Source organism: Sorex araneus, chromosome 3 (assembly GCF_027595985.1).
Source record: "Sorex araneus isolate mSorAra2 chromosome 3, mSorAra2.pri, whole genome shotgun sequence".
NCBI classification, from domain to species: domain Eukaryota; kingdom Metazoa; phylum Chordata; class Mammalia; order Eulipotyphla; family Soricidae; genus Sorex; species Sorex araneus.
The window spans coordinates 16,941,131-16,959,452 of record NC_073304.1 but is presented as its reverse complement, the minus strand read 5'-3'; positions in this window follow the sequence as shown (position 1 = coordinate 16,959,452).

Below are 18,322 nucleotides of genomic sequence, written 5' to 3'. Positions count from 1 at the left end.
ATTCTAAGTGAACAACAGACTCATAAATAAAATATGTCCTAAGTCTGGGCTTAGAAAACTCGGGATTGTCCATCAGCACAATGATGCACTTATTGAAAATTGCCTACATTTATTTTCTTCCCTTCCCTTCCCTCCCTCCCCCCTCACACTTCCACTTTCCTCTCTTTCCCTCCCTCCTCTCCACTCAGCTCCCCTTCACTTCCTTCTATTCCCTCCCCTCTAGAAAGATTAGGAATATACATAATGATGCAATAAACAGGATTTTCATTCACCTAAGAATAACCGCACATTTCCAGAAATAAATAGTACATACTCATTCACATATTGGGGCTTAAATATGAAAGCTATGTTGTTCCTGAGACCAGATATGCTTAATTCTAAGGAATCAAGAAATATATAGAAATCGAAGGAGCTATAATGTGTTTTTTATAAAACAAAAACTTCTCTATAACAATAATTTTAATGCAATAGCTTAAAGTTAGCATTTTATATAATAAAAGTATATAATTAACATTGTGTATAAGTATATTTTATTAAATATGTTAAACTCCTTAAAAAGTTTTAGATATTTAAAATGTGATACTTCTCTAAGAAATATGTAGGCATTGCATACTTTTGTCATCACAGTAACTTCACTATGGTATTTAGGAGTTCTTTTTCTTATTTTTACACTTCAGATGATGTATTTTAGAGTTGAACTTGAAAAAAGAGAATAAGAATGCTTGTACAAAATTGAATCTAGGTTAGAATTCAAGTTCATCTGAATTAAAATCTCTATGATTCATGAATGTTCTATAAGGTCAGAGTAGGGTTTTTCTCAGGATGTTAGAAATTTTATTCTGTGGAAATATTCAAAGTATTTACTTTCAGAACTCTTGTCCATGAAACCATTATACAACTCTTCTTTTATAATACTTGTTTTGGAAAACACTGTATGTTAACATAATCAGTGTATTGGTGAATAATATGAGCATGACAAAAGTTTTAGAACTCTTATATAACTTGTTCTGTGAGAAATATGATGTGAACACAGAACTTTCACCTTGCTAAACCCAGAATGTAAAATGCACAAATGGCACACTTCAAACGTATTTGACTCCAACCCATAGTTGTAGTATGCACATACTACACACTACATATAATATTATAAAGTTTAATTTTATATCAAATACCCTCTTCTATCATTTTGCTATAACACGTCAGTAACAACCCTTCCTCACACTAACTTCCAAAAGTTTCAAGACATTTTTGAAAGGTCTTTTATTTGTTATGCTTGTTTACCATTATATTTGCTTCTTTTCAAAATACCATTGATAATATCTTTGAGTATTGTGATTCAACTACTTTTTCTTATAAGCCTAGCAGAATTTATCATGTAGTTTTACATGCAGAGTGATTTTTAGAAATATAGCCTGCAGTAGACAATGCTACATGGTCTTGTTTAGGAGTCTTAGAGACATTTCTCAAAAAGTTGATTATCATTAGTCAAAAGAACAGTTTCTATGTGGAATTAGGAATAAACAGTATTAGTAATCATAACACTTTCTAAATTGTTTATAAACAGTAAGTAATCAGCACACAAAACCCATTGTTATCAACATCTATGAAAATTAAAGGTTCACATGAATTGGTGAAAGATATTGCTTCTAAGAAATCCACAATATATTTCTCTGGTTTGTCAAACTTTTAATTTAATTGTTTGTTTGAAAATGCCAATGCTGACATTTGTAATGAAAATCTGTTTGTTTAAAAACTAGCACAGCTGTTGGTCATATGGTGAGTTTTTCAGCAAGCAGAATGGGAGATGTCTGTGAAGACAAAGTTCAACCTGATCAAGAAACCTTCCACTCTAGGTTCAGAGAAACATTCTTTTTACATGAATCAAGACCTGATTTGATTTATAAGATCGGGTCTACAGAAACTAAGATTCTGAGAACAGTAACAATATACTCACTCATCAACGCACACACACACATACATATATATATCTATATATATATATCTATGTCTATATATATATATATATAATTCAAGTAAACTATACTCAGAATAGGAAAAAATCTGAAAGTCCAGCATTTCAGCATCTCTTGAATGATTCTTGTGACTTTTGTCTTAAACATAGTCATGATAAGGAAGAGATGATATTTGAAATTAACAACATCCATTGGGAACTTTTTGCATGCTAAGCATATTTGTTCTACTTTGTTTGTGATGATGTCTTTATTTATTTATTTATTTATTTGGTTTTTGGGTCACACCCAGTGATGCTCAGGGGTCACTCCTGGCTTTGCACTCAGGAATCACCCCTGGCGGTGTTCAGAGGACCTTATGGGATGCTGGGAATCAAAGCCGGGTTGGCCGCGTGCAAGGCAAACGCCCTACCTGCTGTACTATTGCTCCAGCCTCCACAATGCTCTTAAAGCACTCCCAGTTCCTTGGTATTCATCTTTAACTTGTCCTTTGTGCTCTGCTTCACCTGCTAATCACTTATTTCCCCAATTAGACTTGCAAAGTCAGATTCCTTAGAGGACTCTGGATTTTTGTATCTGTAGGTGAAATACTGCTTTTCTCTTTCTTTTATGTCCTTTGCAGTTTACTTTAGAGCAATGTCCCTCTTTTGTATCAACACAGAAAGACGAAGACAGTTGATGCTATGTTCTTGTTACTTGAGAGTTAATTGAGTTAATTAACTCCAAATAATATTTAGTCCTAGGCATCTGTCATATTTACTCAATTTAAGTTGCCTTTAGTTCCTAGCACTTCAAAATAAAAGTCTGCTGGGTACCTGGATGGACCCAGAGAAAGCCATCAGGTACCCTGACATTGAAAAGGGATAGGCCAAGTGCCACAAAACTTATAAGTTTAGAGCACGGTCATGCACAGAATCTGTCATGACCCAAATAGAAGTAACTGGTTAAGGGCCCTGTTAGGGTTAGGAAGTTCTGATCTGGCCTGAGGAGTGCAGTCTGGGATATATAGTGAGAGGTCCCCAGGAGAGCCACCTTTAAACTTAATATATCTCTTACTGTGTCTATACAAAATGACTAGAAAGATTATTAAGAAGTAAATTTAAGATTATTATTAAATAGACTTGGACTTAATAAAGGAGAAATCTATCCTTAGATGAAATTCCTCCCTTGGGCAGATCTCCTGCAAGGTGGGAGTCTGTCCTAGAAGAGATTCCCAAGAAGGAAGGGTGTTTCATGTGTTGATTGTGCTAACTGACTATCCTCAACCTTGTTTGTGTTTGCCCTTAACTAATGCTGGAAGAAGGGAAGATGGTGGTATGTGAGGCGGGGAGAAGAGTGTGAGCCTGGTATGGAGATGGGGATTGGAATAAATGGGGACTGACCACCAATCAGCCTGACCTGTTCCCTCCTTCTTTCATCCATCACCTTCAGCCATCTAGGATGGGGAAGCAAATCTTGACCACCGAATGCATGTACTGAGCATCCCTACACACAGTATTTTGTTTTTTAAGTATATCCAAGAGATAGAATTTACCTTGATACCCAGACAATGTTCAACAATGCAAAAAGGACTACATTGATAACTACCAGATATTGGGCACATACTTGTTAGTAATGGGTTAGAAGCACCTATATGAGACCACAATTTTCATCAAAACCCAGAATTTAAGTAAGATTATCTATCTGAAAGGTTATATAGTCAAAGCCATTGACTTAACTTGTTGCACAATATCAGACAGGGGTTTAGGCTAACAGAGATATATTCCTAAATATAAATCTCAATTTTTTTTTTATTTTATTAGTTTATTTTTAATTAGAGAGTCATCGTGAGGGTACAGTTACAGATCCATACATCTTTATGCTCATGCTTCCCCGATCTTCTGTTCATTTTGGTTTTATTGAATTAAGTGTCTTTATTTCCCCTTGACCTTCACAAAATCTATGCCAGGCCTATGTCTTAGATCAAGGAAAATTATTCCAAGGTTGCCACTTAACACACACAGAGGATGGAAACATTAAGAGACAAAAATATCTTTGTTTCCAAATTGATTTACATATCAAAGCTTTTCAGAGAAAGTTGGAATAAACAGTTCAGTTTCTGGAAACTTATTTAAATCAACTTTCACATTCTTTGGAGAAGTTAACCACAACATTTTAAGGGGAATGTATAAGCATCTCAAGTTGGCATGATATCCATTCACTTTAGTGTGTCTAAACATGGTACCCATTTTTTCCTCATGACCTCATCAGAATCATGGTGGCTCATGCTCCAAAACTTTTTCATTTTAACTTTTTCATTAATTCTAGCAGTTTTTAAACTTGCCTGGAGAATTTATAAGTTTTAACCTATTGAATTTACTCTGTGTGCAATGTTCCAGATACAGATGGTTCACATATGACATTTTTGAAGTCATGTTTCTTAGAATAAGCCATTTACCTTGAATAACATTTCAAAGGGACAAAAAAATGAGTAAGCAGAGTTTGAAATAAAGTCCACAAGGAGGTGACTTTGGAAAAACAAAAGAATGACTCTTCTAATGCTCAGTTCTAGAGTGTGACCCTAGTAATAACATTATTATATATATTATACCCATGAATATTCAATTTTTAAAAAATAATACATATATAGTGAAATACCTCTAGTGCAGGAGACCAACATAAGTAAAAATATAACATCTTTTTATTATAGATTTTTTATTGCAAATAAGCTTTAGGATGTAACAATCTTTAGTAAAAGTAAATAACATTAAATATGACAGTGGAAATAAATTTAAAGCATCATTAAAAATTTGAAAATACATCTTACCTGAACCATAAACAAGAAAAATACATTTTCTACAAGGTCTTTCTGCTACTAAACAGTTATTTTAAAAAGCAATTTGCATAGTGTAGATGGCATGCATTTTTATTTTAAGTTTGTCATTAATGCTAATACTTTTTTAATTTTAAAGAAAATTTAAAAGCAAAAGCTACTGATTTCATTCTCTGTAAAATATTCTAGGATACAGACTTGTAATATGTATTATAAATTCTTTTTATTCTTGAGTTTATGTCAAACCTTTTGCTTCCCATTGAAATGATTCCATTACATTGTTTTTACTTTCATATTTGTATGAAATGCACATGAGATTGAGTGAAAATATGCACATAAGAGTGAGTAAAATTATGATCCATTATCTCATTAAACATATACAAGAATATTCTAGCTATTGTCATATATTCATATATATTCTAGCTATTTTCATATATTTTAAATATGTTAATTTTCAAATATTATAAATATGTTCACTGATTAGCAAAGAATTGTCTATACTTAGAATTAATTTAGATTATATATTCAATATATTATAGATTATATATTAGATGTTATATTCAATATAATCAATTTTATATTGATTATGTATTCTATATTGAATTCAATATATTAATCTTATATTGACTATATATTCAATATAAACAATTCAATGTATATTATAGATTATATGTATTAGATTATATACTATAATTGTTTATATTGGAGATATATAAAAGTATAAGGTATGAAATCCAAAACGTAAGATGTTAGTTGGGAAAATAAAACAATAGAAAGTAAAATTACATACATTTATAGTTTAAAATACACTGGTGGAACTTGACTGATAATCAGCAGTTAGAGTGCTTTCCTTCACAGGGCTGACCACTATTGGTAACTGGTATACTCAGTTCCCCAGACAAGCCAGGAATTATCTCTGGGCACAGTATCAGAAATAAGGTCTGCACATCATAATGCGTGGCCCAAAAAGTATAAATATGTGTGTGTGCACATGTGTGTGTATTGTAGCCACATAAAGTGTGTATAATAGTATGCCCCCCAAACTAAAAGAGAGATATCTTAAGCATACCATTGCAGAACATTGTCAAATAAAAGTGAAACTGAATAATAAGGAAATAAAATAATTAACAATTAAAAATAAAGTAGATACAAATCTACCAATGATTACTTGAATTTTTTCTTTTCTTCCTTTTTTTTAAATTGAATCACCGTAAGATACTGTTACAAAGCTTTCATGTTTGAGTTTCGGTCATATAATGATCAAATACACATCTCTTCACTAGTGCACATTATCCACCACCAAAATCCCCAGTATCCACGCCCCCCATCCCAACCCTCCCCCCGCCTGTGTAGAAGACACTTTCAACTGCACTCTCTATCTACTTTGATTGCATTCAACATTTTGACACCAATCCCACTATTATTATTTGGAATTTTCCCGCCACCACTCAAGCCTGCCGAAAAGGCAAGGTTAGACAGTTTATTTTGTATTGTTTGTTTTGAGTCGCATATGATCTCACAGCCACACACTCCTGGAATTCTAAAATCTTAATAATTAGGGTCTCGAGAGATAACTGCATTGAGCTTCTTGGTTCCGAGATTCTTTTGTGCATGTCTGGATCATTGTCATTATGGGGAGCTTAAATAGTAGCCGGATGCAGTTCTTTGGGCATCATGTCAGGGCCCATGGGGCCGGGGAAGGGGAGGGATCGGCTGATCCCCTATCCTATGAGGCCTGGTGTTTGCTGTTATTGCTCCTGCATACTTGTGCTTCTAGTTGGGTTCTGGAAGGTGGTGCCCACCAGGGTTGCTTGGGAGCAGGCGGAGAGACAGCACCTGCTCCCCTCTGGAGTAGCCTTATGAAAATGGCCTGGTGCAAAGTCCAGACTCATCTCTGCAGCGAGCTGCTGGGTCCTGAGATTCGTTTGTGTGTCTCTCAATAATTACTTTAAATACAAAAAAATTCTCAATTCTATAACTAAAAGACAAAGTTTCTGAATGGACTAAAATTAGCTAATACTAACTACAAATATGCGGCCGAGGACCTCCAGAACCCAGCCACAGTCATGCTCAAGGCCCCTCTCCACTCATTCAGACGGTCCTCACGCATGAAGGAACCACAGAGGAACCCAGATGTGTGGGGCCCGGGGCTGAGATCTCCAAGCCTGCTCGGATGGGGACTGGGCCTCTTGCGCCCAGACACCCCATTTTTCAGTAGCTACGTGGTCACACCCAGAAACTTCCCGTGTAAATCCCACCAACAGCCAACATCCAGAGACTATAGGACCAAGCTCCCAGACATCCTATAGCTTAGTTTTCCCTCTGGGAGTACCTGGCAAACTACCAAGAGTTTCCTGATCGCCTAGGAGAGCCTAGCAAGCGCCCTGTGGCATATTCATATACCAAAACTAGCAACAATGATGGGTCTCATTCCCTGACCCTGAAAGAGCCTTCATGCGTCACCTTCCTTGGGAAGGACGAGTAAAAAGAGGCTTCTAAAATCTCAGGGCTAGGATGAATGGAGATGTACTGAGACCAATCGAGAAAATCGATGATCAATGCCGAAGTGACAGTACAGCAAGTTCCATGCAGCTTCCCTTGGTTCAATCCCCAAAACTACCCTATCTGTAAAAACTCTTGTGCTGACTCTATTTTATTTGAATGTATTGAAACTGCACGTTCAATCAAAACAATGGGCTTAGTCTTTATTTTTAGTGCGATATCTTGATGTGAAGTAATAACTGACTAAATGTTTGTGTGATTTGTGCCTCTTTATTGAGCAGGTTGTGATATACATATTCCTATCTCACAAGACCATTTGTCTAACTCAACACTAAACCGAGTTAACTTAGACATTATTTACAGAATATTGTACCAAATAGCAGCAGAACATTTATTCTTAAATATACATGGGATGTCCTTTAGGATAGGCCATCAAAGAAGTCAATAAATTAAAAATGACTTGAAATCATTAAAAGGATATTTTCTGATCACAATGGCATACAACTTGAAACCAGTTACAGGAAGAAACTTAGAAAATTCAGATATATGTGAACAATATGAATTATGTTACTGAGCAAACAACAAGTGAAAAAAGAACCAAAAGAAATGAAGATACATTGTGTTTTTGTAAATGTAAGATCATCATGCAAAAATTTATGCATGAATTTGTAGAATTCATGCATAGAAATATAGAAAAATAGTCCAAGGAGAATGGATGTTCTTAATGATAAGAGCCACAATATAAAGAATCTTAGATTCATAATCTAACTTTAAATTCTAAGAAACTAGAAAAAAAATCTGAATGCAAAGGAAAGTATAGGAAACGGTTAGTATCAAAATAAAAAATAAGCGAAATGATTCATAAAGGACACTAGAACTAAGAGAAGTTTTTGCAAAAATAGATGCAAATAATAGACATGACTTTATGTGTACTCAATGAGATAAAAAGAGAGAGCACTCAAAATAAGAAATTACAGAAGTATTTCCACTGATACCATGAAAAGACAAATAATCTTTTTTTTTTTTTGGTTTTTGGGTCACACCCGGCGATGCACAGGGGTTACTCCTGGCTCTGTACTCAGGAATTACTCCTGGCGGTGCTCGGGGGACCATATGGGATGCTGGGATTTGAACCCGGGTTGGCCTCGTGGAAGGCAAATGCCCTACCCGCTGTGCTATCGCTCCAGCCCCAAAAAAGACAAATAATCTTAAAAAATTACAGTCACTAATTATATATCAATGGATTAGACAAAGTAAAAATGATATATTGTTTAAACTAATAATTACTAAGAATTAATTATGAATATAATGAATATACAAACACACTAGTTACACTTGGATCAAGAATTATAAATTAACCAACAGATGGAGTTCTAGAATCATCTGACATCATTGGTTAATTCCAAGAAGTAATTAAAATAAAAATCAATAAAATTCCTCCTCCAAGTCATTCCAAAACATCAAAGATGAGTGAACATTTCCAAACACATTTTATAAAGTGAATATTACTAGGTTAAAAAAATTTGTTTTAGGGAAAAAATAATAAAACATTACAAATTTTCAAAAAGAACTGCCCCTTGTCAGTGAATAAGAGTTCATCCTTGTTTTTCTTGAGTAATTCAGGGAGATCTTCACCTTTTAATAATTCCCTACAAAACTTGCTTTTCAATTACAATATTTTATTGTTTAAAAGGGATACTTTGGGGGGCAGAGGATTGTCCATTGGGTAGGGCTCTTGACCTGTATGCCTCTAACCCGAGTTTGAACCCTGGAACCTTATATGGTCCCCCAGACACTGCCAAGAATAATTCCTGAGTACAATTAGGAATAAGCCCTGAGTATTGCTGGATCTGACTCCCAAAAATAAATAAATAAATAAATAAATAAATAAATAAATAAATAAGATATTTTATTGGATGTTTCAAATTAACTGTCACTGTCATTGTGTTGCTCATCAATTTGCTGGAGCAGGCACCAATAACGTCTTCATTGTGAGACTTGTTGTTACTATTTTTAGCATGTTAAATATGCCACAGGTAGCTTGCCAGGCTCTGTCGTGAGGTCCAGATACTCTGGGTAGCTTGCTGGGCTCTCCGAAAGGGGCAGAGGAATCGAACCCAGGTCAGCTGAGTGCAAGGCAAATGCCCTACCCGCTGTGCTGTCACTCCAGCCCATTTCAAATTATATGTAACAATTTTTTATATGTGAAGTATAAACACTTTAATATGACCAAGGGCTGTGTCTATAAACAAATATTTGATAAACAAAAATAAAATAGTTATGCTATGGCCACAGCTGTCACTGTGACTGTCATCCCGTTGCGCATTGATTTGTTCCAGCGGACACCAGTAGCTCCGCTGTGTAGCTCGCCGGGCTCTCCGAGAGGGGCGGAGGAATCTAACAAGGGTCGGCCGCGTGAAAGGCAAATGCCCTACCGCTGTGCTATGGCAAGATATTGAGAGAATTTCGCCCACATGGCAGAGCCTAGCAAGCTACCTGTGGCGTATTCAACATGCCATAAACAGTAACAACAAGTCTCACAATGGAGATGTTACTGATGCCCGCTGGAGCAATGGGATGACAGTTACAGTAACAGTCTTTTCAATCTCCAAAATATAAATAGATATACTTTAGTAAAATAGACAGTTTTAACTTAGGACATGCTTGGAATGAATACATTTTGGAAAAATAGAGGCAATTGTGTTTTCAGAACAATTCTGTATATTGTGAATATGATATATAAATGTGTTTTATAGAGTTCGGGAGTGAATTTTAGTCTATTTGAATTACAATTCAAGTATACTCAAGATGTATATGCAAGATGATTACAGAAAAATATTTTACACCGCCAAATTTGTGTTGCTGATTTTTTATGGCAAGACATGTCTGAAGATCTGAATAAACTTTCTAAGATCCACAAAACCCAGTAACTTGCTCCTTAGTGGTTATATTCACACCCTCAGATTCATGTTATCTTTTAAATGTAATGTTATATTTTACGCTTAGCTCTCTCTATATGTCTGTAAATATATAGTAACTCTGTCTAGAGGAAATATGATTCACAAAACACAGGTAAGTTTAACTTTCTATCATAACCACATTTTTTTAAAACTAAGGAAAAGTGAAACTGATCTTATTGTTGCTTTGTTTTATTCTTTGGGGGTTTGACACAGAAGTAGGTTTACCCCTGATTCTATTCTCAGGGATCATACTAGCCACTGTACCATCTCTATAGTTCCTGAAACATATTTTTCTAAGATGTTTTCTTGAAACAAAATGATACTACATATCATAACCAATACAAAACTATAAAATATTATTTTATACTAAATCTGTAAAATCCAATGAATATTTTATATTTATGCTGTTTGTTAATTTCTTTTTTTTTGCTGTTTGTTAATTTCTATGTTAAACTTGCAGCCTGAATATTGATGTAAATTTAGATTTAATAAAATTAACACTTGAAAAACTAGGCTCATTCCAAACAGGCTTACCCATGTCCACAAAGGGAAATAAGAATTACTTTTAACATTCAAATTAAGATTAGGACCTAGGGAGATAGTTCAAAGTCCTGGAGAGCATGCAGTGAATCCTCTAGTTTACATCCCAGATCCTGTACAGTGCATTGCCTCCCTCACCCCAGTGTACTAGTAGATTCCCAATACAACTGCACCGAAGCAGCACTGCGTTGTCTGCCATAGCACTATCAGGCCTTTAACAACTCTGTCTAGCATTACTAGGGGAGGTCCAAGACCATTTGAGCACTCCTAGGGAGTACCTGATGCAAAATATCACTGTCATCCCATTGCTCATTGATTTCCTCGAGCATATTAGATATGCCAAAAAAGAAACAGTAACAACAAGTCTCATGATGCAAAATATAAAATAATAAAAAATAAATAAAAAGTAAAATGTAATTTAAGTTAAATTTAAAATTAAAATATTTAATTAAACTACACATAATTCAAACAATCAGTAACCATATGAATCAGTGATTGCCAATTTAGGTAGCACAGATCTACAGAAAGATTATGATATGATTACCTTACCTTACCTTATAGAAAGGTATTTACTTCAGATTAACAATAGGCATTAGCTTGGGGCTGGAGTGATAGCACAGTGGGTAGGGCATTTGCCTTGCACTCGGCCAACCCGGGTTCGATTCCCAGCATCCCATATGGTCCTCTGAGCACTGCCAGGGGTGATTCCTGAGTGCAGAGCCATGAGTAACCCCTGTGCATTGCCAGGTGTGACCCAAAAAGCAAAAAAAAAAAAAAAAAAAAAAAAGAATGGGCATTAGCTCTTTTAAAAGTATACCTATGTACAGGAATGGTTTTAAATGATATAAATGTTTTACTAGCTACATTCAAACAGTCACTTTCATATATATTTTAAAGAATTTCTCTTGAAAATGACTGCATTCCTGTTTGTAAGGGATACCTAAATATTACCGCAATTTATAATTACCCAAATTGAGGAAATCAAAGTAACCTCAACATGATTACTCGCATTTTTGGGTTTGCAAAATGTTTCACATAAGAAAGATGCTATGAAAATCTATGTATTCTCCATGCTCATTTATTATTCTACTCATAGATATTTAAATCCATCTCCATGAGAGTTTCTTCCAGGGATTATTTCTTCTTCAATGCGTTTATAGCAGTAGAGGACATTCAAAAAATAATATTTAAAACTTTTATTGAGGAAACGTATGTATATTGGATGATTCCAAAAAGTTATTTTATAAAATTTTTTCTTCCTTAATTTATAAAGCAGAATTTATTGGAACATTTAAACTTAAGTATTTGCTTATTAATCAAAGACATTTTAAAACTACTTGTGTGAGGGGAAATAATTCAGTTAAGAAAACATGCATTTTATATGTCTTAATTGGTAAAATTATTTAATAGTCTGAAATTTCAGCAAGTTATTGGCTTATTGTTTCAGGGATATAAAATGACATAAGATTGTATATTATTGTTTATTAGCATAGGAACTCAAAACAGTGTAGCATACTATCACGGGAAAAGAATGCAGAGAAACAGGACAGAATTGCTTTAAGGAACCACCAAAGGAACACACAGTTGACAGGTGTTTTTAATCAATTTTTATTAAATTCCTTTCAATATTTCACTTTCTCCTGTAAATTTTAGCTATTTATATAGAACAATATAAACATCTCAATAAGAAATACCTGTGTATGTTTATGATCTGGTTATTCTCGTGTACTGGATAAAGGCAGAATCTAATTTCTACCTTGTTATGAAGGTGAAGCAAGAGAAAGTGAAGGGTCTTTTGTTTTTTCCAAGAAAATAATTGTGCAAAATTCTTCAAAATTGCATGGAGTTGTTCAGGGTTGAGGAACAGGTGGAGTGATTGGCAAAGCAGATATTCAAGGAAGCCAATATGAATTGAGGTTACTGTCACTGTCACTATCATCCCGTTGCTCGTCGATTTGCTTGAGTGGGCACCAGTAACATCTCGATTGTTGTTACTGTTTTTGGCATATTGAATATGTTATGGATAGCTTGCCACACTCTGCCATGCGGGCGGGATCCTCTTGGTAGCTTTCTGGGCTCTACTAGAGGGACGGAGGAATTGAACCTGGGTCAGCCGCGTGCAAGGTGAACGCCCTACCACGGTGCTAAGAAAATATTAGCTTGCTTACTTTGGGAGTGACAAATTAAGTTGTTGGCAGCTCAGCTTCTTTGTCAGAAGGAGTAATGTTCAGGGGCCCAGGCCCTCAAAAACAGGGAAAGAAAGTCTTCACCCTTCAGGAAAAAAGGAAACACTTTGCTCATTGCCTTTGTAATTACTCTTCACAGCAAACCCTCCTGTAACTGATGTAAGAGATTGATGAAGCCTTTGAATTAAAAATATGTGCGCTTAGCATTTTATATGAGCAAAGTATACCAGTTTACAATTTCATTTCAAAGTTATATTTGAGATTTCAGCAAGAATCAGAATATACGAGACATGGTATGTCCCTAAACGTGTTGCAGTGAAAGCAAAATAATGGAGCAATTAAAACCTAAGATTCTTCAAATTGAATCAGCATACATCCAGTGTATTTTAGTACTGATTTTCTACCTAGAGAGAATTATAAATTGCATAAGGTAAATATTCATAAACCAGATCACTTAACCTGTTTCAATATATATTTGTCATGGTAGTAACCTAATAAAACACGATTTATGCCTGCTTCCACCGAAAATAAAAACAAGAGAAAAGTTTTAATGATGTCACTGTGGGCTACAAAATAAAAGTGAACACAGGACTTCTCTGTAAGTACCTCCTTTGACTATTTCGGATTGAGAAAATGCCACATGTGGATTGCTTTTCTCTGTGTCCTTCTTAAATTCCTGAGAGCATGGTTTATGGCTTCAAACCTAAACTATCCATATCCAACTTAAGATTTTCACTGTAAACCTGATCCAAGCGTCTGTTCGTTCAGACTGCCTGATTGTGGAAATCTTCAGGTTAACGTCAGAATTTAGCCTATATTCTTAGGAAAGGAAGTCATTTAGGTCACGTTTGGGTCACGTGAGATGGGCAGATGACACTAAAATAGAAAAAGGGATTTTTGAAGGGAAAAACGTCATGGTCTTATGTGGTATTATGTGGGTTTATTTCATGGATGAAATCTTAAAATCCTCACGTGGAACTAGAGGTTGGAAGTTATTTCAGCAACATCCTGAGCGTGAGCATCTTAGAGAGTTTCAGGCTCTCCTGTGGATAGCAGTGCTCATTAGCTGCCTAAAGGTCACTGCAAGCTCCTTCTGGGTCTCACGTGTGACAACCCTACAGTATTTATTCCTGCTTGGTATTCTAGGATATAATACTTAACAAAAACACACCCTATCTAAAGGATCAACAAGTAACTAATCCCTTAGAAGTGAGTAGTCGTGAATTAGCTCTTAATATTTATTCTGTTGGTAGAAATATTTTCAATATTTACCCAGATGGTCCAGAAGATTTCCTATGAGAAGGGCATATATAATTGTTATATGTATATTGCTCAGCAGCATTTGACTTCAAGTTATATTTACCTTGCTCTTTTTTTAAAAAAAATGACATTTATAAGGCTGGAGTGATATTTCCGTGGATAAGGTGTTTGTCTTGCATACTACTCACCTCGGTTCAATTCTCAGCACCCCATATCTTTCACTGAGCCGACCATGAGTGATCCCTGAGTTCGGAGCCACAAGTGAGCCCTGAACACTACCAGGTTTGGCTCTAAAAGTCAAACAAATAAACAAAAAAATTACATCTGCAAACCCATTATTCAAATAACGTTGCGTGATGAGGTATAATATGTAAAAGAAATTGAAGCAAGTGCCCCTTGATTGAAGTGTGAGTAGGAGATTTTTGCCAGTTCAATCCTGCCCACCCACATTCCCTCTTTCTGCTCATGTGATACGCTGCTGTATAGCATACTCTCTAAGGCAGCTTCGAAAATGGCATTAGGACCATGCTAAACACAGTTTGAAATCACAACTCTAAACACTTCCATTCAAGTTCCTCAATCCTCGTCATCTGGTGCCAAACTTGTTAGGCAAAGCCCTCACTTCCCACTTGGTACACGAGCACTTTGAGAAAGAACATCTTTCTTTCTGTTTTGTTTTTTTTCAATTAGATACTATTTTCACTAGCAAACTAAATATCTTCAAAATTCTTGGAGTGGTCGCACAGTGGATAGGCACTTGCCTTGCATAAAGTAGGCCCCTGAGGGTTTGTCTGGGAGCACAGAACCAGGATTAAGTCCTAAGGACTGCCGGGTGTGGCTCAAAAGCAAACAAACAAAATGAGTATGGTTGTTTAATTTCTCCTATTTCTAGATGCAAATATTTCATTTGCATAAATATATTTATGCAAATATTCTATTTGCATAAATTAAGGAATTTATTCAAATATAGAGGAATGAAGTCATAATTCTGTGGAGTCTTGAAGTCACATTTTTGAAACACTTTTAGCATTTTCCTAAATACATGCTATATTTATCTTTATTACTATCTGATTTTGGCATAATTGTTCCCAATCGGTATTTATGTTATCTTCCGTCTATGTGATTATTTTCACCAATACTTTAATCTAAATATATGTGCTTACTCCCAAAATACAAATCAATGAGTAGCACCCTCTAAATGTTTCATCAAACTATCTCCTGGGTCAGAATGAGAGGTTAGCACTTACTTGGATGGCGGCTGACTTGAGTGTGGGGTGTATCACTGTTTATTGTCCCATGTTGTTATTGTTTATTGTGGTCTGGAGATTGTTCAGCCAGATCGGTGCTTATTCACACTCACCATTCATGGTCTTGCCTGCTTTCAAGGGGAAATATATGTGTTCACTAACTCCGTGCAGCCCGGGCAAAGCTTGCTGGTCCGTGCAGACGAGGCTCCCTGTTTGCCAACATGGGAGCAGGTTTGTGAGTTCTCTGCATTCCTCAGACTTCCTGGAGGGTGCACCTGGTGTTAGTTAATTGGGTGAAGGAGTTTTGCCTGTGAGGTGAAAGGAATTAGTGACAGGTTTCCTCCTCTGTCGACCCCCTGAGGTGGGATAAAAACCTTGACTGGCTCCTTCATTTTACAAGGCCAACTGGGGAAAGATATAATTAAAGGAAATATGATGTGGCGTGAGCTTTTTCGTCTTGTTTGGGGATGATACAGGTCAAGTAACACAATTTTGGATGAATGCTGAATTAGTCGACTTAAAAAAGTCTTAGCAAACCATAGAGACAACAAACTAGATCATTGAGTGCCATTGCGTTATAAATTTGCCATTATATGGTTTAGTGGAGTGATGTTGAATAGGTCTTATAAAGTTTATTGGAGTCCAAGAAAGAAAACCATCCCACCTGGCTTGCTCTGACATCAGGGAAAGTGCCTTGTGGGAGTTGGTTAGACCTACTAATATGATCAATGGCCTGATGTTACCCAGCAGAAAGAAATAAAATACTTGACTTGGAAAGTGAGTTAATACTTTCAGGCTATTTGGTCTAATTTAATGCACCATACAGCACCCCAGGGTATTGAAAGAGTTAAAATCCCTGGACAAACTGAAGAATTACTCTCTTTTTCCTGGAAAGATCAGGCCCATATGTATAGAGAGAACTTTATTAGCAAGGGTATTAAAATTGGTTTCACTATAAGCGATTTTCCAAGATTCCATTCCTGTGCCATCTGTCCTTTTTTTTTCCTTACCAGTAAAAGCAACGAACTGTATATGTTCACTAAAAAGAAAAGAATAGACTTTAATAGCATTCCAGGGTCATTAAAATTCTGTTCTCTTGTAGATTATATCTTGAACTTTCAGAATACTGTTACAACAACTGATTTCTAATATATCTAGGACAAACTCTTTATATTGATGGTGATAGTCACAAAGACAAGCAGGGCATAAAGCTTGAACAAAAAGAAATTCCAAGTAACATAAACACTAAGTGACACTGAGAATACAAATAGTGATTATTGTTGTCATATAGAAAAGAGAATCACAACAGAAGAGGTATAAAGTTGCCATAGCCATGCCTTTAGTCTGTGAACACACACACACACACACACACACAGATGAACAAGGTAGTCCACCTAGATGGTACTTGGGGACCTCAGTGTCACTTTTGGTAATACTTGACCAATTAGACCAATGGATCAGTGTGAAGGCCCGGAGATGCAGTGCTGCAGAGGCCACGGTGGGCCAAGGACCAACAAAACCATCTACCAGAACTTCAGAGCCACATCAAGTGATGCTTGAGGGCCATCAGGTCTACCTACATCTAGTTTAGGAAAGCCAAGTGATGCTCGGGATAAAACTGGGCTTGGGTTCAGATATACATATAGAGAGATTATAGATAGATGGTAGATAGATAGATAGATAGATAGATAGATAGATAGATAGATAGATAGATAGATTGATAGATAGATATACAAACTCCTCAGACATTTTTCTCATATGTTCATAATGGCATTTAAGTTAGATATAGAGTTGTTTTCTAAGAATGCTCCAATTTTGTATTAATATAGGACATAAGATGCTTGCCTTGCATTCAACTGACCCAGGTGTGACCTCTGGCACCCCATACAGTCCTCAGAGTCTGCAAGGAGTGATTCCTAAGCAACAGAGCCAGCAGTAAGCCTGAACACAGCACTGCCTAGTTTGCCAGCCCCTCCCCACCAATAAAACAGAACAACAAACATGTGATCCAAATTTCCTGGATTTTAAGTCTCATTACTGGAATATCAAGGATTTTTTTTCCAAAAAGTTTAAAAGATTAAATCAATCATGATTATTTGTATTGCTTTTGTTAATATAGTATAATATAGTATCCTACTCAAGGCAGACCAGCTGGGCCTCTTAGGTTTTCCTCTTGCCTAAAGTTTGATTTCATTTAAGGGGTGAATTTTCCTGTATGTTTAATCTTTAAATGAGTAACACATCAGTTTAAACTAAATAAAAATTTTACTTTTGGGGCTGGAGTGATAGCACAGCGGGTAGGGTGTTTGCCTTGCACACGGCCGACCTGGGTTTGATTCCCAGCATCCTGTATGGGATGGGAACCCTGGCCTGAGAACAGCCAGGGGTAATTCCTGAGTGCAGAGCCAGGAGTGACCCCTGTGTATCGTCGGGTGTGTCCCAAAAAGGAAAAAAAAATATCACTTTAAATTTTTAACAGCCGACCCCAAATCCTCTCTCTTTGTAATAGAATTACATTATATACTGCCATAAAGGAATTTGGCCCAAATGAAAAAGACTACATAGTGTGCCTGTTGGAGTTAGATAGAGTCTTGGCCTCTTGGTGATTTGGATGTGGTGTTATTTACAAAAATAATCTTATGAACCGGAGTATGTCATCCTCTAATCAAAATGATATTCTCAACTGAACCTTTCTAACATATTGATCTAAAAATCTTTTCTCAAAGAAATAAAGAACATTACACATGCTATTCAACAGGGGAAAGTCAAGGACAGGAAGCTTCACTTTCCTTCCTGAAGTTGTCCTTTGAGTAGGAAATAAGTCAAGGATAGAGCTTAAAATAAT